This window comes from Saccopteryx bilineata, chromosome 11 (genome assembly GCF_036850765.1).
Source record: "Saccopteryx bilineata isolate mSacBil1 chromosome 11, mSacBil1_pri_phased_curated, whole genome shotgun sequence".
Classification (NCBI taxonomy): domain Eukaryota; kingdom Metazoa; phylum Chordata; class Mammalia; order Chiroptera; family Emballonuridae; genus Saccopteryx; species Saccopteryx bilineata.
Genome location: NC_089500.1, coordinates 19,975,769 through 19,999,179, shown reverse-complemented (window position 1 = coordinate 19,999,179; position 23,411 = coordinate 19,975,769). Strand labels below are relative to the sequence as shown.

Below are 23,411 nucleotides of genomic sequence, written 5' to 3'. Positions count from 1 at the left end.
AGGAGTATGAGACCTTTCACCAACCTCTGTCCCATAAAACCTAAAAGTTGACTTTACGTTTTTGGGGTGTCTGGGATCTGCAGCTGCGTGGCTTAGGCAGGATCCCACAAATCATAATGACCAGCGAGGACTGCTTTGAGGTGCAGCGTTCTGGTTGCCATGAGCTAGCTGCTCCTGGAGAAGGGTCATTGGCAGTGTGTTTGAGTCCGGCGGGAAGTTGGCATCGTCGTCATGGGGACCGATGACCAGGAAACTAGCTACATCCTCTTGGTGCTGAGAAGCTGAGTCTGTGAGATTCTCTCCTCTGTCTAGGCCACCCTCGTTGTATATTTTCAGGGTTCTGCCAGAAGGAAGACTTAATCCCGTGCGTGCCAAGGTCTAAGTACAACTCCAAGTTATACAGGTAATCAAATCTTATAATAGGTATAAAGGTCTGGTTAGAGCTCATCTGGCTATGAGGATACAGTGTGGCCTTCTTAGCCTGTTTGGAAGATTTCCTTATTTTTCTATTATTGTACCTGCTTAAATAAGGGTGGTGGGCAGGGGTGCCCATCTCAGAGCATGCTGGAGAGGGCGGGAGTCATGGTGGTGGCTATGGTGCCCTGGGTCCCACCTGCATCCACAGCAGCCACAGCCCTGACTTGCACCAGGTCCCCTCTGCTGCAGCCACTTCCTCCACTATAGCATCAGTAGGAGAAGCCCCAACTGGAGACTGTGGGCACTCCAAGAGCTCTTCATCCCACAACGGAGCCCCCAAAAGTTGGGTCCAGCGTGGGGTCTCTGGGCCCCATGAAGATGTATCCACTCTCTGTACCTGCTTCTTAGAGGATGGGTTCCCATACAGAAATCTGCAACTCTAGGCTGTCAGTATGCACCGGGAGCAGGAGGGGCCTAGACTCAGGGACAGAAGACTTGGCTGTCCCTGAGCCAGGCACTATCCCAGGGAGACCTCTTAAACTGACACTCACCCCTTCATGCAAGCCCATGCGCAAGATGGCAGCCACAGAGTCACAAGAAAATGTAAATTCCTGATGTGACTTCACCAACAGTGCTTTTAATCTAGTCTACCCTGCCTCCCAGTGCCTGTGTATGGCTATGCACCCCTCAGATAAGACTCCATTGGGCTTATTAAAACTGTACTCTTTTGGTGAAGTGACCAATCCAGCCCTAGCCACATAACCCCCAAAGCACTTCACCCAGTCCCTAATAAAGGCACCATCCTGCTTCCTGCATTCTGCCTTGACCTCTCTGTGTAGCCCCAGGAATACAGTGTACTTCATCGAGGCCCTCCCTATAAGTAATAAACTTTTCTAATTCAATTTTTCTGTGATCTGTTGTTGAAGGGGGTGGGAAGGAGTTGGGTGGGTGGCTCACCATCCAGTACCCTGTGCTCTATTTAACAAATTTTATTTAAACAAAATCATAAGATATAAGCATAAGGGGCCTAAAACCAAACCACTCTCATCCCCTCAAGGACTCAACCCTCTGCTCCCACATAGGAACAGGTGGATCACACAACTGGGCCCAGCTGGCTCAGGTCCAGGGATAGGTGGTGGGAACAGGGTTGACCTCACAGGAGCCAGGAAGGTCACTGTGGGCTCCAGTGGATGGTAACTCAACAGGGAGCAGGGGGCTGAGAAAACCTGCTTCACTGGCAGGCTAGAATCTATGGCCCATTAGGGACAGGTATCACCCAGCTCTCATATAAAGGAGTTTTTCAGAAATCATAAGTAATACTATGAAGAAACATGCAAATATAAGCATTACTATTTTCATTTGAATAAGTGTTTTCTTTATTTTTTAAAATTATTGTGTGTGAGAGAGAGAGACAGACAGACAAACAGGAAGAGAGAGCGATGAGAAGCATCAGCTTGTAGTTGCGGCACTCTAGTTGTTCACTGATTGCTTCTCATATGTGCCTTCACCAGGGCGGGGGCTCCAGCTGAACCAGTGCCCCCTTGCCCAAGCCAGCAACCTTGGGCTTCAATCCAGCGACCTTTGGGCTCAAGCCAGTGTTCATGGGATCAGGTTGTTGATTCCACACTCAAGCCACCAACCCCATACTCAAGCTGGTGAGCCTGACGTTCAAGCCAGTGACCTTGGGGTTTTGAACCTGGGGCCTCAGCATCCCAGGTCAACACTCTTTCCACTGCATCACCACAAGTCGGCATAAATGTTTTCCTTTAACAAAAACCTGAGAAGAAAGAAGTCCCTGATTTTTTTCTATCACTATAGTATTTCAAGATTACTTATAATTCTTCCTTAGTAAGGAAGTGATTAAAATTTTTTAAAATTGATTTTAGAGAGAGGAAGGGAGATATAAAAACATCTATTTGTTTTTCTGCTTATTCATGCCGTCATTGGTTGATTCTTGTATGTGCCCTGATGGGGGATCAAACCACAACCTTGTTTTATCTGGAGGGCATTCTAACCACTTAGTTACACAGCCAGGACAGTAAGGTAGCTGACTCTAATCTCAGCACTGTAGAAGCAACCTCACAGAAAGAATCTTTGGACCAGACCCTTTCTTTAGGATGTTTAGAACCCCTTGTTGGAACATGTTAATAATTATACTATTTAATAGAGTGCCATGTTAAACCTGCATGGATTGTGTAAAACAGTGGTTTTCAACTTTTTAACACTTGGGAACTGGTGAAAATAGGAGAATTATCTCAGGGAGTGCTAAGGCAGAAATCACCCTGAGCATAAGCAAATTGGACTAAGATCATTGGGTCTATAAGCTTCATACAACATCAGGGTGGTTCACTCTTGTAGGCCAACACAAAATTTCTGACAGACCAGCAGCAGTCTGCAGACCAGCGGTTGAAAAATACTGGTGTCAAACAACACAAATAAGAACTGCAGGTATGAAGAGCTTTACTGAATTGCTGAGCAAAACAGCCACTGGTGTGCATATTACTGACCACATTCTGAGATCCAACAGGCACTTTGCTAATTGTCTTTAGATTTGCCCTTCAGTCTGGCAATGGGGACAATGTAGGTGGTTCTTGGTGGGAGGACAGTTGGAGATTCGCCTTTCTTACTTGTCTTGGGGAGGAATAAAGGGCCCCTATAATCTGTTCTCCTGTACTTCATAAAGTGAACTTTAAAAACATGTCATTTGTCTTTCTTGTGATTATATCCTTTAGGCTCACAGTCCCTTAGTTACTTCTGAAGATGTCAGTTTCCTTCTCCATGCAGTGACAGCCCTTTCTCAAGTTGCGGCACACATGCCTATGAAACCATGTCTTGGTCCCAGAGAAGTCGCAGGTTTCCCTTTAATGACCATTTTCTGAGATGGCAGAGAAACCTTCCTAACTTGACCACAGCTTACATTTCATTTCACTAGTTCTTCACCAATCTTCCCTACACATTGGCATATGAACTGAATTCACATTGAAAGTAACACTGAAAATCCTTGTTACGCCTCTGAACTGCTGCCCTTCATTTACAAAGATGAGAGCGCTTTCCCACAGAACTAAATGTATTTTTAGTTAATTATAATTTTTATACAATAAAATTTACCCCTTTTATTGTAGAGTTCCATATATTTTAACGAACGCTAAGTCATGTAATAATCATCACAATCTAGACACAGAACTCTCTCATTATCCCCCCCAAATTCCCTGTTACCTCCTTGAATGCAACCTCCTATAAATTTTCTGTTCCTATAATTCTGCCTTTTTTAAAATGTTGTATAAAAGGAATCCTTTACATAGGCCTCTTTTACTTGGATTAATGCTTTTGAAATGTACCCAAGTTATTGCATCTGTCAATAGTTCCTTCTTTTTTTTCTTTTTTTTTTTTTTGTATTTTTCTGAAGCTAGAAACCGGAGAGACAGTCAGACAGACTCCCACATGCGCCCGACTGGGATCCACCCGGCACGCCCACCAGGGGGCGATGCTCTGCCCCTCCGGGGCGTCGCTCTGCTGCGACCAGAGCCACTCCAGCGCCTGGGGCAGAGGCCAAGGAGCCATCCCCAGCGCCCGGGCCATCCTTGCTCCAATGGAGCCTCGGCTGCGGGAGGGGAAGAGAGAGACAGAGAGGAAGGAGAGGGGGAGGGGTGGAGAAGCAGATGGGTGCCTCTCCTGTGTGCCCTGGCCGGGAATTGAACCCAGGACTTCTGCACGCCAGGCCGACGCTCTACCATTGAGCCAACCGGCCAGGGCCTAATGGTTCCTTCTTTTTAATTGTGGTAGTGTTCTTTGTGTGGATGTATCATATTATATTTATCTATTTAAAGGCATTTAGGTTGTTTTGGTTCAGGGTAGTTATGAATAAAGCTGCTATAAATAATTGTTTAAATTTTTTTTACATTTATCTTGAGTAAATGCCTAAGTGGAATTTCTGGGTGATACAGTAAGAGTAAGTTTAACTTTTTTAAACTCCCAAGCTTTTCCAAAGGGTCTGTTTCACCAGCAGTGTATTATATTTCATTGTGGGGTGTTTTTTTTTAGATTTTATTTGTACATTTTTCAGAGAGAGAGAGAGGAGAGAGAGGGAGAAAGAGAAGGTGGGAGGAGCAAGAAGCATCAACTCCCATACATGCCCTGACCAGGCAAGCCCAGGGTTTCGAACCGGCAACCTCAGCATTCCAGGTCAACGTTTTATCCACTGCACCACCACAGGTCAGGCTCATTGTGTTTTTTAAAGAATTAATTTTATTGAAATATAGTTCACATGTCATAAAATTCACCCATTTAAAGTGCACAGTTCAGTGATCTTTAGTATATTCACAGGTTGTGTAAAGACTACCACAGTCAATTTCAGAACCCTTTCATCACCTCGAGAAAGAAACTCTGTACCCATTAGCGATCACTCCTCACTCCCCTCAACCTCTCCAGCCTGGGTAGTCACACATCTTCCTGTTTCTATGGGTTGCTGAGACTGGACATTTCATATTTGTGGAATCATACACCATATAGTCTTTTTGACTAGTCTGTTAGCATAATTTCAAGGTTCATCCATGTGGGAGCATGTATTAATACTTCATTTCTTTTTTTTAATAATTTTATTTTTTTAATGGGGTGACATCAATAAATCAGGATACATATATTCAAAGATAACATATCCAGGTTATCTTGTCAATCAATTATGTTGCATACCCATCACCCAAAGTCAGATTGTCCTCTGTCTCCTTCTATCTAGTTTTCTTTGTGCCCCTCCCCCTCCCCCTTTCCCTCTCCCTCTCCCCCCTCCCCCCATAACCACCACACTCTTATCAATGTCTCTTAGTTTCACTTTTATGTCCCACCTACGTATGGAATAATGCAGTTCCTGGTTTTTTCTGATTTACTTATTTTACTTCGTATAATGTTATCAAGATCCCACCATTTTGCTGTAAATGATCCAATGTCATCATTTCTTATGGCTGAGTAGTATTCTATAGTGTATATGTGCCACATCTTCTTTATCCAGTCATCTATTGACGGGCTTTTTGGTTGTTTCCATGTCCTGGCCACTGTGAACAATGCTGCAATGAACATGGGCCTGCATGTGTCTTTACGTATCAATGTTTCTGAGTTTTTGGGAATACTTCATTTCTTTATATGGTCAAACCATTGCTTGGAAATACCACATTTTATTCATTCCTTCATTCATTGATGGACATTTAGGTTTCCACTTTTTTGGAAATTATAAATAATGCTGATATGAACATTTGTATATGTTTTTGCATGGACATGTTTTCATCACTCTTGGTTACACACGTAGGAATGGAATCATTGGATCAAGTGGTAACTCTATGCTTAATCATTTAATGAACTGGAAAGCTGTTTTCCAAAGTGGCTACATACATCACTTTACATTCACAGAAGTAAGGCATAGGATAATTGTGCCTCTGTGGGTGTTTCATCATGCTGCACACACTGCAGGGGCTAAATCAGTATCTCTGTAATTGTATAAGTGCAGATGAAGAGGCTTCTGTCATGCTGTACTGGCTAGGTGAAAACAAAAGGAATTCAGGTGCTCGCACCAAGAGTCTGCAGCACTATGCAGAACTGTCAACATTCTGTGGCAAGCAGCATTCCCTTAGTCTTCTTCACAACAACTGTCTTTCCAGTAATCCATCCTTCCTCCAATTTCCAGGTCTTCAGGGTCAGTTCCACCAAGCAGCTCTCAGGTTTGTTTGTTTGTTTTTGTATTATTCTGAAGCCAGAAACAGGGAGGCGGTCAGACAGATTCCCACATGCGCCTGACCAGGACCCACCCAGCACGCCCACCAGGGAGCGATGCTCTGCCCCTCCGGGGCATCGCTCTGTTGCGACCAGAGCCACTCTAGCACCTGAGGCAGAGGCCATAGAGTCATCCTCAGTGCCGGGGCCAACTTTGCTCCAATGGAGCCTTGCTGCAGGAGGGGAAGAGAGAGACAGAGAGGAAGGAGAGGGGGAGGGGTGGAGAAGCAGATGGGTGCCTCTCCTGTGTGCCCTGGCCAGGAATCGAACCCGGGACTCCCACATGCCAGGCCGACGCTCTACCACTGAGCCAACCAGCCAGGGCCTCAGGTTTGAACTGATCACATAGACCAGGCATAGAAGACTGAGAGAATGCTGAGAGACATAGGCACGACACTCACAGCTTCGTCACAGTCCACAAACTGTACCCCAACAGGTGCAGTACTAGTGATAGGGGAACCCAAACATTAGAAATTTGGCTTCAGCAATAGTAGCTTTTAGTTGTAATCAATAGGAGACTATGCCAGGGTTGCTAGACTAGTTAATGTATGCCTGTAGTGTCGACAATAGATTATAAGTAAGAAAATCGCTGTTTTACATCCTGCAGCATATCTTAAAAATAAGCAACTAGCTTGAATCATGAACAAACTGCTCTCTGCTTTATGTCTGTCTAAGGAATGTAAGCAGTTACTTTACAGCTGAGTTCCCAGGAACAAAGGACATCAGCACTTCAAGGATAAGATCTAGTCCATCTAAACCATCACTGATGTCAACCACACATCCTGCACCCCCTAGATGCCATCTCTGTGTGCAGGATCCCCCAACCTCCTGATTCCCTAACCTTCTAGCTCCTGTTAATTAACTGACTGCATGTTCAGTAATGCACTACTAATCTTCCCAAAGATATGAACTGGCCAGTCAGCTGAGACTGTGAAAGCAGTTTTTCTGTCATTGGTCCACTGTCTTCTCGAGTTGCTGACAAACTGAATTAAAGAAGCTCTTATACCTACTTGGTCCTTGTCTCTTGTGAACTGGCTAAAAGGGTGATGGGCAACATGAATCCTGGCTTGTTCATGTAACACTAGTTCTATATCTCAAGTTGTTGATAGCCAGCTCAGAGTCCAGATCTCCTGTTTGCCAGTCCTGTGCCTCTCCTGGGACATACATGCCCTATTAAGGGACAGCCCTCTTGGATGTCGTAGAGACAGAAGGGGCTTCAAGACTCTAATTGATTTTCCAGAGACATAATTTATATATTAAAGCTGACTCGTGGATATTTCTTGGAGGTAGGGTAGGTAGTGAAGTCATATGTCAAATCTCATTAAATACCAGAGTATCCTCTGCTCTTAACTGGAGCCCTGACTGCAGTCCAATTGAACTGGGTTGGGCCTAGGGGCAGGGATGGCTAGAGAAGTCTTGGAGTCTCTCACACTCCCAATTCCCACGTTTTACCTTGATCAACACATTGAAAGTCCCCCTTCACGTCCCCCTACACTATCTCAAACGGTTGGCCTTGTATTTTTTCCACCCGCTCACAAAAGAAACCTTCAGGTAAGATAACAGTAAGTGGATTCTGTCACCATAGGAACCAAAGACGCCAAGACACTTGGCTTCCTATTGGGGTTGAATTGCTGAGTCTGCAGCAATCCTCACCTCACCTTTGGCCTTGCCTCCAGTATCTGTTGCTTTCTGCTCACAGGTTTAAATAGAAAAAGGTGGAGACTCTCAGGAAATCAATTTTTTAGTGACTATCACATCTTTCCCCATGAGCAACTCATTAAGTAGTTAGAGACATGACATAAAATCAAACAATTTTAGTAATTTTAAAAAGTACCATTAAGCCCTGGCCAGGTAGCTCAGTTGATTGGCATCTCCCCATGTGCCACGGTCGCAGTTCCATCCCCAGTCAGGGCACATACAAGAATCAACAAGAATCAACCAATGAACGCGTAAGTAAGTCAAACAAGTCAATGTTTCTCTCTCTCTAAAATCAATAAAATAAAATAAAAAATACTGTTACATAACAGAGGAATACAAATTTCACACAAATCTGGCCCAGTCTGAAGGGATCAAGGAAAGCTGCCTGCAGAGGGAATTACTGACCTATATTTTTAATGATGATTTGGAATTATTCAGAGAGGATAAAAAGGGCTAGTGAGCTGAAGGATATTCTGGACAGAAGAACATCATGAACAAAGAAGTAGGTGTCAAACAGCATGCATGTACTGGCAGGGCGGGGCTGACAGGCACAGAGAAGTGGCAGCCACCACAAGCAGCTATGTTGCCTGTGGGATTATCTGTCAGGTAAGGAAAGCTGGTTGGTGAGTGTGGTGAGAGGTTGGCAGGAGCTAGGTAAGAGAGTGGTGGACTGGATATCATGCCAAGGAACCTGAGCTTTCCTTGGAAGGTACTAGGGGTCCACAAATGCACTTTGGTCAGGAAAGCCTTGAGTCCTGCCAAAATCACCCTGCTCACCCAGGAGGAAGTGCAGGAGCAGGAGCTGGGCAAAGCTAGAGGAGAACAATAGCAATTGGCCCAGACAACCAGACATTTCATTATGGAGGATATCTAGTTTGTAGATGGAAGGTACAGATACAGTGGATGCTGTATTGCACCACCCTGATCCCATTAAGAGACATATTCTCCCAGCTGCAGGTAATGCTGTGAGAAAATTCACCAAGAGGCTTTATTGAGAACCCAAAGCAGACACCAAAAGCAATGTTCAATGGAAACTGCTAAAAGCAAATGCATTAAGGTCAGGGATGTTTAATTGTATTGAATTATTTATCAATTCGCTTATCAGAGCTAGAAGGCTTATTTTTTTTAAATCCTGGGGGAGAAGAAGTTAATTACACAGTAAACAAAGGGCAAAAACATTTCAATGTTATTTTTATTTATTTTAAAAATTTTTATTGAATTTATTGGGTAACACTAGTTAACAAAATTATATGGGTTTCCGGTGCCCAATTCTATACATCACTGTGCTCCATATTTTATTTATTTTTTAAATTTATTGATTTTAGAGAAAGAGGAAGGGGGAAACAGGGAGAGAAAGGAAGGGAGAGGAGAGAGAAACATTAATTTGTTGTTCCAGTTATTTATGCATTCATTGGTTGATTCTTTTTTTTTTTTTTTTTTTTTTTTTACAGAGGCAGAGATAGACAGGGACAGACAGACAGGAACAGAGAGAGATGAGAAGCATCAATCATCAGTTTCTCGTTGCGTGTTGCGACTTCTTAGTTGTTCATTGATTGCTTTCTCATATGTGCCTTGACCGTGGGCCTTCAGCAGACCGAGTAACCCCTTGCTGGAGCCAGCGACCTTGGGTCCAAGCTGGTGAGCTTTTTGCTCAAGCCAGATGAGCCCGCGCTCAAGCTGGCGACCTCGGGGTCTCGAACCTGGGTCCTTCCGCATCCCAGTCCGACGCTCTATCCACTGCGCCACCACCTGGTCAGGCCATTGGTTGATTCTTGTACGTGTCCTGCCCAGGGACCAAAGCTGCAACCTTGGCCCTATCATGATGATGCTCTAACCAACTGAGCTACCCAACTAGGGCAAAAGGCAGAATTTAATGGGCAAATCCTGGACAAAGTGGGGAGATTGGTATTCAAGGGGAGGAGGATGACTACTCCCTAAGAGTAGGTGGGATGATAAAAGGGGGCTCAGCATTTCTAGGTTGGCACCTGGAAGTCTGAAGATGTTCATTTCAAAATATGTCTATATTATCTTTGAAATCAAAGTCCAAGACAACTTCTGGGTTTGAAGGAGTTATATTTAAGCTGAAGTTGAGACAGGAAGGATAATGTGGTCCATATGCAGCCTGTCCTTCATGTTTTTTTCTTCTTCTTTTCCAAGTGAGAGGAGGGGAGATAGAAAGACGACCACATGCGCCCTGAGCCCCAACTGGGATCTACCTAGCAACCCCAATCTGGGGCTGATTCTCTACCTATTTTGGGCCATGCTTGCAACCAAACTATTTTTAGTGCCTGAGGCAGAGGCTCCACAGAGCCATCCTCAAAGCCTGGGACCAGAGCTCTTGAACCAATTGAAACAATAGAGCCATGGCTGTGGGAAGGGAAGAAAGAGAGAAAAAGAAGGTGGAGGGGGAGGGGCAGAGAAGCAGATGGTCGCTTCTCCTGTGTGCTCTGACCAGGAATCAAACCAGGACATCCAAACACCTAGCAGACTCTCTACCACTGAGCCAACCAGCCAGAGCCTGTCCTTTAGCTTTTTATATATTTGGGCCCATTTCGTCTGAGTGTGTCTCAAACTGTTGAATTGTGGTTGGTTTGTTCTAAATCTAAGAATCTTTCTATCATATTAAGAATTAAATTCATTAATTTACATTGTTATAGTTTGCAAATCAACACCAGAAGCTGGTGTGAGATTCAGGACTCAGGAGCATTTATACTAGCCTAGATTTGGCTTGAGTGAAGCGGGGTGATGCTGGGACAGGGAGAAAGTAGGAGACATGAACCAGAGGACTGGGAGTTAGAACTGGGAAGTGAGAATTAGATAAATTTTAGAGACTATAAAATTGATTGCTGGGAACCAGAGAACAATCTGGTCTCTACAAGAGCAAGGAATTCAATATCTATCTTGTGTTTTCAAGGTGACTGAAATATTCTATTACTATTTTAGTATTTAAAGTTGTAGTTTCTAGGATTCAAGTGTACTATCTATGGCTTAAAGAATAAAGTTTAGCCTGACCAGGCAGTGGAGCAGTGGATAGAGCATCAGACTGGAATGCAGAGGACCCAGGTTCGAGACCCCGAGGTCACCAGCTTGAGCGCAGGCTCATCTGGCTTGAGCAAGGCTCACCAGCTTGGACCCAAGGTCGCTGGCTCCAGCAAGGGGTTATTCAGTCTGCTGAAGGCCCTCGGTCAAGGCACGTATGAGAAAGCAATCAATGAACAGCTAAGGTTCACAACAAAAAACTGATGATTGATGCTTCTCATCTCTCTCCCTTCCTGTCTGTCTGTCCCTGTCTCTCCCTCTCTCTGACTGTGTCCCTGTAAAAAAAAAAAAAAAAAAAAAAAGAATAAGGTTTATGCTACAGCAGTGGCATTTGGAGTAGACACAGATATACCTTCTCAGAAGCCTCACAGGAGGGAAAGCAGTGACAAGGAAGTTCTCATTCTCTGTATGAAACTAGATGGCTTCTTCAGGGAGCCAGGGCTCTGATATAGACAAGATCTTTGGATTCTTTGGTGATGGTGCACCCTCTGCCAAAATCTCCAGGAAGCTCCTTAAAAAGTAAGAAGCCCCAGGAACTGGGGCTGATGATTGGAACAGGCATCAGTGCTGCAGTAGCACCTCAGGTTCCAGCCCTGAATCTTGAATCTTGGCAGGAGTGAATTTGGGCCTTACTGGACTCTGCCATTGATTTGATCTTCTAGAAAATGAGGAAAGCAAAAAATTTCAGAAATGTCTCCATGAATGTGAGGTTGGTTGGCAATGGGGGAAGGTCACGTGAGGAACCAGACCCGGGAACTTCGGCTGGAACCGCCCACACCCATGCAGGCCAAAAGAAACTTCCCAAGAATCCTTTGGAAAAGAGCGACTGTCTGTCAGTTAGTGAGATTGTGCCATGTCATATTAACCTGACCACCGTACAGACGATATAAATTACCCTACGCGGATCCCCCGCAGGACTTCTCTGGCCCCCACTCACGGACCAGAGAACATCGTCTGGGAAGCGCTCTACTAAATAAAGCTTTTGCTATTCCACACTTTGTGGCTATGCCCTTCCTTCTTCTTTGGTGGGGAAAAATACCTTACAATGAAGACAAGAATCCTATTCGTGTTGCCCATGACCTTATTCAGAAACTCTCTCCTCATACTAGTAATGTTCAATTCACATTTTTCAAGAGCTACTTATATGAAGTATTCAATGACTTGAAGTTAAAGATGGAAGAGTCTGTAAAACAGCTACTTCAGTCCGTTCTTCTCCTGAAGGAAAATGGAGCCCTGGTAGTGACTACCAATTTCGACAATCTCCTGGAACTGTATGCATCAGATTAGGAAAAACGATTTGAATCCCTTGACCTTACTGATGAGAAAAGATCCTGGAGTGGGCTTAAGAGAAGTGGAAGCTGAGTGTGTTTCATGTCTATGGAGCCTACACCAACCCCGTGGCATTGTCCTTCATCCAGCTGGGCATCAGAATGTGCTCAGGAACACTGCAATTATGAGAGGTTCAGAAATTCTATGAAAACAAGTCACTTCTTTCCCTGGGTTGTGGCTGGACTGTGGATACACCACTTTCTTTCAAGCCCTTTTTCTGGAAACCCTCAAGCATAAATCAAGTGAGAAGGGATACAAAGATGGTTCCAAAAAAGATAATTAATCAGTGTAATACATCACATTTATAGAATGAAGGGGGAAAAGATCATCTCAACTGATAAAAACATTTGATAAAAATCTAACACATTTCCATGTAAAAACACCCAGAAAACTAGGATTAGAAGGAAACTTCCTCAGCATGATAAAGGCATTCATGAAAAACTCACCACTAACATCACACTAAATGGTGAAACAAAAAAACAAAAAAAGACTGGTTACTCTCACCAGTTATACTAAATAATCTACCAGAACTTTTGGCCAGAGCAATTAGGCAAGAAAAAGAAATAAAAGGCATCCAAATTGGAAAGAAAGAAGTAAAATTACCTCTGTTTTCAGATGGCATGATCCTATACATAGAAAATCCCAAAGAATAACTTAAAAAACTACTAGAGTTAATAATAACCTGATAAACTCATCTATGAAAAATGCATATCTAACATCACACATAAATAGTAAAAGACTAAATGCTTTTTCCTTAAGATACAAAGGATATCTGCTCTTGGGAAAGGTGGTCATGTGCAGCTTCTCGCCCCCTGCACAGTTGCTAACAATGCCCTTGGACCTTGAACATTTCTTTGCAAAGAGATAAAGAGCTCTCACAGCCTGTGCTGGGCATATCTCTTTGGGAATATATTTTCCTGTTCCAGGCTTAATGTGTATGTATTTCTTTTTACTTCTTTGTTCTGTGGGTGTCATATGGTACCTGGCCAACCCCTATATCTGTTCCTGGAAGGGAGGTAATGAGTTCCTTTGCTTGCAGCCAAGATGGATGTAGGTATACTATCTCCTTGTGTTGGCTGCAGAGCAAGCCCTACTGGCAGGGGGACAGACACTCACTACTAAAGTTGATCATGCTCTGTCTCTTCTCTACATGGGTAAAGCATTGTTGCATTCAGTGCCTCTGTGAGTCATGTCTTTCTTGGCTACTGCAACATCTGCAAACAATATTGGTTTGACATCCTGGAAATGTTGCTCCTAGGCAACAGGTGTCACTTGATTGACATCTGCTCTCGCCATTGCTGTTCAACATAATACCAACGTCCTATTCAGTGAAACGAGAGCCCTTCACCCCAAAAAGTAAAGGCATACCAATTGGAAAGAATAAAATAAAACTTCTATTCTCTAAATAGCATGATTTTAAAAATCCCAAAAAATCTTAAAAAAAAAACACAAAAAACTCCTAAATCTTATAAGAGTTTAGTAATGTTACAAGATCAAGGGCCAAACATACTAAATTAATTATATGTCTATATGGACATTATATTAACTTGAAATCAAAATTTTAAGTAAAACCACTTATAATAACTCCAAAATAATGAAATATGAAGGTATAAATCTAACAAAATATGTGCTCTGTCTATATGCTTAAATCTACAAAATACTAATGAGAAAAATCAAAGATCTAATTAAATAGAGAGACATGTCAGGTACATGGATTGGACAAAATATATTTAAGATGTCAATCATACACGAGTTGAATTACAGATTTAACATAATTCCAGTCAAAATATAAGCAGGATTTTTGGTGTATTTATACTCAAGTTGATTTTTTTTTTTTTCATTTTTCATTTTTCTGAAGCTGGAAACAGGGAGAGACAGTCAGATAGACTCCCGCATGCGCCCGACCGGGATCCACCCGGCACGCCCACCAGGGGGCGATGCTCTGCCCATCCTGGGCATCGCCATGTTGCAACCAGAGCCACTAGCGCCTGAGGCAGAGGCCACAGAGCCATCCCCAGCGCCCGGGCCATCTTTGCTCCAATGGAGCCTTGGCTGCAGGAGGGGAAGAGAGAGACAGAGAGGAAAGCGCGGTGGAGGGGTGGAGAAGCAAATGGGTGCTTCTCCTGTGTGCCCTGGCCGGGAATCGAACCCGGGACCTCCGCACGCTAGGCCGACGCTCTACCTCTGAGCCAACCGGCCAGGGCTCAAGTTGATTTTTAACTTTTTATGGAAACAAAGAAACTAGAATAACCAAAATGAATTTTATTTTTTTCATCTTTATTTCTATGGTTGCAGTATTATATTACCCCATCACCCATGGTCAACAAGACAATGTCAATACTGAGACTTCCTAGGAATGAGACTGCCTAGTGCTGTGAGATCACACTACCCAACCAAAAGTTTTATTACCACTGAACCTTTAAGTTTGATTTATGACCAAAAGGGGAAAATGTAGACAAAAAAATAAAAGGTTGTATGGAAAATAACCTCACAGGGCATTCAATCATCAATTCCTAACTGAGCAGATCATGGTGAGCAGTCATGCCTAGGGCATATCATGTCATTAGTAAAGGGCCGTAAGCACGCCTTGTCCATTATTTCTATGCATCAAGGTTCAGGCACTTTTGAAATAAACTGTTGCCAAAATAAATTTTAGAAGAAGAAGAGCCTGACCTGTGGTACTGCAGTGGATAAAGTATTGACCTGGAACACTGGAGTTGTTGGTTTGAAACCCCAGGCTTGCCCAGTCAAGGCACATACAAGAAGCAACTATGAGTTGATGCTTCTTGCTCCTCTCCCCTGCCTTTTTCTCTCCTTTCTCTAAAATCAATAAATAAAATCTTTTAAAAATAAATAAGGCCCTGGCCAGTTGGCTCAGTGGTAGAGTGTCAGCCTGGCATGTGGATGTACCGGGATCGATTCCCAGTTAGGCCACACAAGAGAAGTGCCCATCCGCTTCTCCACCCCTCCCTGTCTCACTTCTCTCTCTCTCTCTCTCTCTCTCTCTCTCTCCTACAGCTATGGCTTGATTGGAGCGAGTTGGCCCCAGGCATTAAGAATGGCTCCATGGCCTCCACCACAGGTGCTAAGAAGAGCTCGATTGCAGAGCAAGAGAGCAAGGGAGCAATGGGGCAAGGGCCCAGGTGGGCAGAGTGTTGCCCCCTGATGGGCTTCCGGGTGGATTCTGGTCCGGGCACATGCAGGAGTCTGTCTCTGCCTCCCCTCCTCTCACTGAAAAAAGGAATAAATAACTAAATAAATAAACAAAAAATTTTGTGGGTTCACATGCCTCTATTTTAAGACATAAAACTATAGTAAACAAGACAGTATGGTATTAGTGAAGGGATAGACATACTCATCAATGCAAAAGATAGAAAGTCCAGAAATGATATACTCACATATGGCCAACTGATTTTTGCAAAGAGAAAGACAATTCAATGCAGAAAAGACAGTATTTTTCAGCAAACAATGTTGGAACAGTTTAACATCCACATGCAAAAACCAAAAATGAACCTCACACCATACACAAAAAGTTACTAAAAATAGACCAAATATCTAAATGTGAAAGATGGAATTACAAAAATTTTATAAGAAAACAGGTGAAAATCTTCATGACTTGGAGGTAAGCAGAGTTTTAGATATCACATCAAAAGTATAAAACATTAAGAAAAAATAAACTAGACTTTATCAAAATTCAAAACTTTTGCTCTATGGCTGGCACTGTTCAGAGAATGAAAAGACAAGATAAAGGTTGGAAGAATAGACGGGTGGGCAAAAGTAGGTTTAAAGTTGCATTATGACATACTTTTTGTTAGGCATAAGCTACAAGTTGCTGCCAGCAGCTGCCAGTTTCAGTTAAGATCACAGAAATAACTGACCCTAACAAAATTACAATAGTCTAGCCCCAAGCCAGTTTCAGTCAAGTTGTAAAAATAACTAAGTAGACACAAATCATGACAGTTTCTATAAGTTGTAACTTCTGTCCCTAAGGGCACAAAGAAACTCCAAAACAAAGAACATTCATGAGAACATCTGCCCGACTGATGGACCTGGTAACCTGTCCAGCAACCTGTGCCAAACATTCCCCTATATAACCTTGACCCTACCTCTGCTTGGGAAGGTTGTTGTCCGTAAGACATGAACTCCCATCACTCAAGCCTCAAATAAATATTATCCTTGATCAGTTTTAATCCTCTGTCACTTCTTTCTGGTTGTACCTAATATTTTTGAGTTAATAAAGCTATTGTAATAATCATAACCTGCATGTTGTTTTCCATATGAACAACTGTAAACCTACTTTTGCCCCACCCAGTATTTGAAAAACACATGTCCAACATGTCTACTATATATAGAATTCTCTTTTTTTTTTTTTAAGATTTTTTTTTTATTTATTCATTTTAGAGAGGGGGGAAAGAGAGAGAGAGAGAGAAGGGGGGGAGGAGCAGGAAGCATCAACTCCCATATGTGCCTTGACCAGGCAAGCCCAGGGTTTTGAACCGGCAACCTCAGCATTTCCAGGTTGACGCTTTATCCACTGCGCCACCACAGGTCAGGCTAGAATTCTCAAAACTCAACAGTAAGAAAACAAAACAACCCAATCTTAAAAATGTCAATAGATTTGAGCAGACATTTCTCCAGTAAGCTCATGAAAAGATACTTATAGCTGTTAGGGCGTGATGACAAAGGGACAAAGGAGTTGTTCTGAGGTGATGAAAATCTTCTGGGTCCTGACTTGTGATGGTATTTACACAATCAATACATTCATTAAACCTGTACCTGCCCAGGCGGTTGCACAATGGATAGAGTGTCAGACTGGGACGCAGAGGACCCAGGTTAGAAACCCTTAGGTTGCCGGCTTGAGCGTGGGCTTATCCGGCTTGAGCATGGCTCACCAGCTTGAGCCTGGGGTCACCAGCTTGAGCCCAAAGGTCACTAGCTTAAAGCCCAAGGTCGCTGGCTTGAGCAAGGGGTCACTAGCTCAGCTGCACAACCCCCCCTCAAGGCACATATGAGAAAGCAATCAATGAACAACTAAGGAGACTAAGGAGCCACAACGAAGAATTGATGCTTCTCATCTCTCTGCCTTCCTGTCTGTCTGTCCCTCTCTCTTGTCTCTGTCACAAAAAGTTAATTTTACTGTATTTTAATTGAAAAAATATAAATTTACAATTTAACCCCAAAATAAGTAAATCTTCTATGTGTGACCACCAAAAGTGACATGTTTTGTTTTTAAGCAAAGTCTAATTTCTCTGCGATGTCTCTTCACAGGTGTCAGTGTCCTTATACCTGTATTTTAAAGTAACAGAACTTCTGAATTTTACCTAGATTGGCAGCTGTGGCTACATTTGCCACAGACTTGGTATTCATGGTGAACATTCATGGTATGAATGGTGAACTTATTGTTTCACCCACAGTGCTAACAAGTTTCAAAAAGTAGCCATCATACATTTTAAAAGGGCAGATTGTAGGTTGTAGTTTGGATTGGGGTTGGAATTAAGGTTAAATTTGGGTGAAACTCAGTGAGAAGGGAGGAAACCTTGAGCAGAGGGTATTTACAGAGAATCCTGGGAATGGTCTACACTTAGCCATTTTTATCTTCAGAAGCAGAACCTAGACCGTGTGCTTATTATTTATTTATTTATTTATTTATTTTGCATTTTTCCGAAGCTGGAAACGGGGAGGCAGTTAGACTCCCGCATGCGCCTGACCGGGATCCACCCAGCATGCCCACCAGGGGGCGATGCTCTGCCCCTCTGGGGCGTCACTCTGTTGCATCCAGAGCCATCCTAGAGCCTGAGGCAGAGGCCACAGAGCCATCCTCAGCCGGGCCATCTTTGCTCCAATGGAGCCTTGGCTGCGGGAGAGGAAGAGAGAGACAGAGAGGAAGGAGGGGGGAGGGGTGGAGAAGCAGATGGGCGCTTCTCCTGTGTGCCCTGGCCGGGAATCGAACCTGGGACTCCTGCACGCCAGGCAGAAGCTCTACCACTGAGCCAACCGGCCAGGGCCTCGTGTGCTTATTTTTGACAGGTGGAATTTTATTCTTTACATTTTTCTGAGTTGTTCAAATTTTCAATTAAAATATTTTCTCCTTTAATAATAAAAAAGCAAGTGCTAAATAAAGAAGATAGTGAAATTTTGCTTTGTAAACTTTTAGAACAGATGGAGTTCCTACCTGTGTCCACATATCCCTGAGTTTGCAATTGTTTGGTGCTGCTCTCAAGAAGAATGGTGCTGCCCTGCCATCTAGTGGACAGGTGGAAGGGTGCCTTCCAGCCAGCGCTTAAAGTAAATATCTGTTTTATCATGTTTGAAGAAGACAACTGATATACAGTGCTCTAGACACATCTGCGATTTGGATGTAGTTCCAAACTGTAATATTGAATTTGTCTATTTTTCTTTCATTTCTATCAGTTTTTGCCTCACTTTTTTTTTTATTGAGACGATTGGGGTGACATTGTTGTTAGGTGCATACATGTTTAGGATTGTATGTCTTCATGGAAAATGACTCTTCTATTATTACGTAGTGTCTCCGTTTATCCCTGATAAGTTTCCTTGTTCTGAAGTCTACTTTGTCCAAAATAAATATAGCTACTTCAGCTTTCTTTTGATTAGTATTATCATTGTATATCTTTTTCCATTCCTTTTCATTTAATCTATTGGATTCTTTATATTTAAAGTGGTTTTCTTGTAGACAACATATAGTTGGGTCTCATTTTTTAAAAATCCATTTGAAAATATCTTTTAATTGGTGTAATTATATCCATTTACACTTAAAGTGATTATTGTTAGAGTAGTCCCCCCCTTACCTGCAAGGGATATGTTCAAAGACCCCCAGTGGATGCTTGAAACTGTAGACAGTACCAAATCTTATATTCACTATGTTTTTTCCTATACATATATACCTATAATAAAGTTTTATAAATTAGGTACAGTAAGAAATGAACAACAAGCTTGAAATCAAATAGAACAATTACAATATGCTGTTATAAAGTTATGGCAATTGAAACATGTTTCCATTTACGTCTTCCACCCAAAATTTAATGCTTTCTCCACATTTAAACTAAGCACTTCTCAGCCACTGTGGCTGTAACTTTCGCAGTTTGAGTATATGACAGCAAAACTCGCTCAAATTTCTATTTCCTCCTTCACAATTTCATGATTTGTTGTAGATCTTAGCAACATCAGCATAAAATTTTTTTTCTTTCCTAAGTCATAAATTTTTACCTTTTCACTTAAAGGAAGCACTTTATAACTTTTCTAGGGCATATCCAAATTGCCAGAATAACTACTCTTGCTCTTTGGGGACATTAAGTAAAATAAGTGTTGAACACAAGCACTATGATACTGCAATAGTTGATCGGATAACCAAGATGGTTACTAAGTGACTAACGGGCAGGGAGGGTCTAGAGTGGAGACCCTAGACAAAGGGAAGGGGTGATTCACATTCAGGATGAGAGAGGGCAGGAAGGCACGAGATTTCATAAAGGCTCCTCAGAACAGCAGCTCTCCAATATGACTCAGCAGTGGTGGTGTAGTTAGAAGCCAGGTCATGCTCCGTCTCTCCTCTCTGCTCCAGTATCTTGTTTCCGTCTTTTACATCAGTTTTTAAAGCTTGTTACCTAATATTATCTCCCTTTCCTTGTTGGCAATAATTAGTGGGTTTTGGAGTTTTGGGTTTTTGGGTTTTTTTATTTTTATTTTTTACATTTTTCCGAAGCTGGAAACCGGGAGGCAGACAGACTCCTGCATGCGCCCGACCGGGATCCACCCGGCATGCCCACCAGGGGGCGATGCTCTGCCCATCTGGGGCATCGCTCTGTCGCATCCAGAGCCATTCTAGCACCTGAGGCAGAGGCCACAGAGCCATCCTCAGCGCCCGGGCCATCTTTGTTCCAATGGAGCCTTGGCTGCAGGAGGGGAAGAGAGAGACAGAGAGGAAGGAGAGGAGGAGGGGTGGAGAAGCAGATGGGTGGCCAGGAATCGAACCCAGGACTCCCGCACACCAGGCCGATGTTCTACCACTGAGCCAACCGGCCAGGGCTGAGTTTTGGTTTTTTTTAAGTTTATTTTTGGTGCCTTTTGTTAAGAATTAGGGGAAGAAAAATCTGTGGGACAGTTTTAATTCTCCCTTCTATTTTAAATGCCTAGTATCCTCTACCTAGTCATATTTTTATTTTAAAAGTCGTATTTTTATTTAAAAGGCTATAGTTAGGGGGAAATATGTTTCAGAAGAGAAAGAACCTAATGCAATGAGCTGGAAGTGATCTCAGAAGTCATCTACCTCTTAAGTTCACAGACTTGGTACTACAAAAAGATCTCCTGATGTTTTTCCTATCTTCCTCTATCTCACTAATAGATGGAAGTTTAGACATTAGAGAGAGAGAGAAGAGAGGGGAGGAGGGGAGAGGAAAGGGGAGGGGAGGGGAAAGAAGTGGGGGAAGGATAGTTTTCATACCAAGGACATTCCCTTCCTGCCTCAAATCATACTGCATACCTCTGGACCTTTGTTATGGGTAGCCTGGTGACACAGAAATTGGGGCTTAACCATAACACTAAAAAATTATACATAAGATAAAACCTCAGTAAAATGCCTGACCTGTGGTGGTTAGTGGATAGAATGTCAACCTGGAATGCTGAGGTCACTGGTTTGAAACCCTGGGCTTGCCCAGTCAGAGCACATATGACAAGCAATCAATGAACAATTAAAGTGAAGCAAGTATAAGTTGATACTTCCGCTCTACCCACCTTCTCCTCTCTATAGAAAATCAATAAATAAAATCTTTTTTAAAAACTCAATAAAATGAAGAAAGAACATTAGGGAAAAAGCGTAAGCTCTTTTCGTCTTTCTTCTCCTCTCTGGTTTAAAAAAAATCCACCAGTGCTGTAATCATTGTAGCTTATGAGATGTTGTAAAAGCAAGGGGTTTGATTTTCTGGGATGATTTACCTTGGCTGCTAAGATAGTAAATGAAAATTGAAAAATAAGCCCTGGTCGGTTGGCTCAGCAGTAGAGTGTCGGTCCTGCGTGTGGAAGTCTTGGGTTTGATTCCCAGTCAAGGCACACAGGAGAAGCAATCATCTGTTTCTCCACCCTTCCCCCTCTCTTCTCTCTCTCTCTCTCTCTCTCTCTCTCTCTCTGTCTTTCCCCCTCCCGCAGCCAAGGCTCCATTGGAGCAAAGTTGACCCGGGCACTGAGGATGGCTCCATGGCTGCTGCCTCAGACACTAGAATGGCTTTGGTTACTGGTTACAGTGGAGCAACGCCCCAGATGGGCCGAGCATTGCCATCTGGTGGGCATGCCAGGTGGATACCGGTCAGGTTCATGTGGGCATGTGGGCATCTTGACTGTCTGCCTCCCCCTGCTTCTCACTTCAGAAAAATACAAAAAAAAAAAAAAATTGAAAAATAATCCCTGTGAGAACTGTATTACAAATAAATGCCTTCAACTTTAATTCTGTCATTTGGAAAACAGCTTTTAAAAACAAGCCAAAAGCCTGACCTGTGGTGGCGCAGTGGATAAAGCGTTGACCTGGAAATGCTGAGGTCGCCGGTTTGAAACCCTGGGCTTGCCTGGTCAAGGCACATATGGGAGTTGATGCTTCCAGCTCCTCCTCTCTTCTCTCTCTGTCTCTCCTCTCTCTCTCTCTGTCTCTCTCTCTCCTCTCTAAAATGAATAAATAAAAATAAATAAATAAAAAATAAAAACAAGCCAAAAGAGTATAGTTTAATAGGAAATGGAAAACCATAATCTGCCTTGGATGTTATAACTCTCAGAGGGTCAGACCTATTCCAGGTGATCAGCGAGGCATCTCAGATTTCTTAGAATGGGCTTGCCTCTTCTGAAAGGAAGACCTATCAAGATCAGAGTGCTATGACCTGTCCCCAAACTTATTGGACCAACTGGTCACTAGTCACTGGTCAAAAGCAAAGATATAAATATTTCCCCAGATGTCCAGAAATGCAGAGTCCTGGTACTTAATAGATCTTTGCATTATTCTACAATGAGGCCCTTAGTTAATTCTGACTTGGGTACATCCAGAAGTTAAACTTGACACCTAGCTGCAAGGAAAAGACAGAGAAGTACTAAAAGTATGGATAAAGTCTTTTCTGTCAAAGTTATTTGGGTGTCAAAAATTTGGAGTTCATAAATATTCTAGAATTGTTCATGTGGTAATAAAACTGACACAAGGAAATTAAACAATGATGGAAATCTTCAGGTGCAGAAACAAAACATGGGAGCAAATGACCTTCTAAGTCTCAGTTTCCTCATCTGTAAAGTGTGGATCATGATTTTAAGTATTTGTAAGTTTATTACAAAAATTAAACAGGGTAATATACAGTATTTAAAATACCCGGATTAGAGTAAGAACCCAATAAATCCCAACGGGTGTTTAGACTTTATGCTATTTTTATTTACTCTTGCTTATAATTGCTGCAAGGAACAGTTCAGTAATTTCTTACATCTTGATCTTTTCATTTCCCCCCTTTTGTATAGATGTGCTTATAACCTTGAAGAAGATAGGCTTTTGTTTTAACTTCATTTGTACCTGCCTCCAGCACTCCTCCCTGTCCCTCTTATATCATAAGAGCAACTAGATTTCCTTTGAGAAACTACCTCTGTTTCACTTTGAGTCCTTGTGTTTTGGGTAGGGCTGACCTGCTGCTCAGCTCCAGGGTGCAAGTCAGGCCAATGAGAGGCAACCCTGGGGCTTCTGCTAACTCTCCTAGCAAGAACTGCTAACCTATAAGTGTTTAAGCCTGGAGGCCACAGAGGTCACCTTGGGGAAATAACTGCCTGAGAATGGAACCAACAAGAACTGAGAGATGGAGATGGCTTCCTAAAAGTATGTTCGGGTACTTGAGTTCAGCTGTAACTAAAAACGCGCACACGTGTGCGTGCTCACACTATAATTTTATAAACCAATAGTCTTACTATTATTATTTTTTGCTTAAGTCAGTTTGGATCGAGTTTCTGTCATTAAAATGGAAGAAATCCTGACAAACCAGTCCTAGAAAGAAATATAAAGTGGGTATTGTGATCCTATTGCTTAGTTCTGTATTTTTTTCCATACTGTCCCCTTCATGCCTTTATGCTTTCTTCTTTCTGTTTATTTCCTCATAGGAAATAATCTTATGTTTGTCCATGATGCTGCACGGTGAATTTCTGTTACT

The 23,411-nt window shown here is 42.7% G+C and overlaps 1 pseudogene; it reads left to right on the top strand.

Moving 5' to 3' along the window:
• Nucleotides 1–11,329: 11,329 nt before the first annotated feature.
• Nucleotides 11,330–12,523, top strand: LOC136315036 (protein FAM118B-like; annotated as a pseudogene).
• The last annotated feature ends 10,888 nt before the right edge of the window (nucleotides 12,524–23,411 follow it).